Source organism: Mus pahari, chromosome 2, assembly GCF_900095145.1.
Source record: "Mus pahari chromosome 2, PAHARI_EIJ_v1.1, whole genome shotgun sequence".
Classification (NCBI taxonomy): Eukaryota; Metazoa; Chordata; class Mammalia; order Rodentia; family Muridae; genus Mus; species Mus pahari.
In genome coordinates, this window is record NC_034591.1 from 56,854,040 (window position 1) to 56,856,361 (window position 2,322).

Below are 2,322 nucleotides of genomic sequence, written 5' to 3' on the forward strand. Positions count from 1 at the left end.
TACTATGAAGTTTTTATCACACTTGATCTGTAGTATACCTTGCGAACAGGGATGGTGATTCCCCCAGAAGTTCTTTTATTGTTGAGAATGGTTTTTGCTATCCTAGGATTTTTGTTATTCCAGATGAATTTGCAAATTGCCCTTTCTAACTCTGTGAAGAATTGAATTGGAATTTTGATGGGGATTGCAGTGAATCTGTAGATTGCTTTAGGCAAGATAGCCATTTTAACTATATTAATCCTGCCAATCTATGAGCATGGGAGATCTTTCCATCTTCTGAGATCTTCTTTGAATTCTTTCTTCAGAGACTTGAAGTTCTTATCATACAGACCTTTCACTTGCTTTGTTAGAGTCACACCAAGGTATTTTATATGATTTGTGACTATTTTTGAAGGTTGTTGTTTCACTAATTTCTTTCTAAGCCTGTTTATCCTTTGTGTAGAGAAAGGCCGCTGATTTGTTTGAGTTAATCTTGTATCCAGCTACTTCACTGAAGTTGTTTATCAGGTTTACGAGTTCTCTGGTGGAATTTTTGGGGTCACTTATATATACTATCATATCATCTGCAAATAGCGATATTTTGACTTCTTCCTTTCCAATTTGTATTCCTTTGATCTCCTTTTGTTTTCTAATTGCTCTGGCTAAGACTTCAAGTACTATATTGAATAGATAGGGAGAGAGTGGGCAGCCTTGTCTACTCCCTGATTTTAGTGGGATTGATTCCAGTTTCTCACCATTTAGTTTGAAGTTGACTACTGCTTTGCTGTATATTGCTTTTATTATATTTAGGTATGGGCTTTAAATTCTCGATCTTTCCAAGACTTTTATCATGAAGGGCTGTTGGAATTTGTCGAATGCTTTCTTGGCATCTAATGAGATGATCATGTGGTTTTTGTCTTTGAGTTTATTTATATAATGGATTACATTGATGGATTTCCATATATTGAACCATCCTTGCATCCCTGGGATTGAGCCTATCATGATGGATGATCGTTTTGATGTGTTCTTGGATTCAGTTTGTGAGAGTTTTATTGAGTATTTTCTGCATCAATATTTATAAGGGAAATTGGTCCGAAGTTCTCTTTCTTTGTTAAGTCTTTGTGTGGTTTATGTATCAGAGTAATTGTGGCATCATAGAATGAATTGGATAGAGTACCTTTTGTTTCTGTTTTGTGGAATAGTTTGAGGAGTATTGGAATTAGGTCTTCTTTGAAGGTCTGATAGAACTCTGCACTGAACCCATCTGGTCCTGGGCTTTTTTTGGTTGGGAGACTATTAATGACTGTTTCTATTTCTTTAGGGGATGTAAGACTGTTTAGGTCATTAATCTGATCCTGATTTAACTTTGGTACCTGGTATCTGTCTAGAAAGTTGTCCATTTTCCAGGTTTTCCAGTTTTGTTGAGTATAGGCTTTTGTAGTAGGATCTGATGATTTTTTGGATTTCCTCAGATTCTGTTGTTATAATTCCCTTTTTAGGATGCTGTCCCTGTGCCCTCTAGGTAGTCTGGCTAGGGTTTTATCCCTCTTGTTGATTTTCACAAAAAAACAGCTCCTGGTTTGATTGATTCTTTGAATAGTTCTTTTTGTTTCCACTTGGTTGATTTCAGTCCTGAGTTTGATTATTTCCTGCTGTCTACTCCTCTTGGGTGAATTTGCTTCCTTTTGTTCTAGAGTTTTCAGGTGTGCTGTCAAACTTCTCTTGTATGCTTACTCCAGCTTCTCTTTGGAGGCACTCAGAACTATAAGTTTTCCTCTTAGGACTGCTTCCATTGTGTCCCATAAGTTTGGGTATGTTGTGGCTTCATTTTCATTAAACTCTAAAAAGTCTTTAATTTCTTTCTTTATTTCTTCCTTGACCAAGTTATCATCGAGTGGATTGTTGTTCAGCTTCCACATGTATGTGGGTTTTCTATTATTTATGTTGTTATCGAAGATCAGCCTTAGCCCATGGTGATCTCATAGGGTGCATGGGATTATTTCAATATTTTTTTGTATCTTCTGAGGCCTCTTTGGTGACCGATTATACGGTCAATTTTGGAGAGGGTACCATAAGGTGCTGAGAAGAAGGTATATCCTTTTGTTTTAGGATGAAACGTTCTATAGATATCTGTTAAATTCATTTGTTTCCTAACTTCTGTTAGTTTCACTGTGTCTCTGTTTAGTTTCTGTTTCCAGGATCTGTCCATTGATGAGAGTGTGGTGTTGAAGTTTCCCACTATTATTGTGTGAGATGTAATGTGTGCTTTGAGTTTTAGCAAAGTTTCTTTAATGAATGTGGATGCCCTTTCATTTGGAGCATAGATGTTCAGAATTGAGAGTT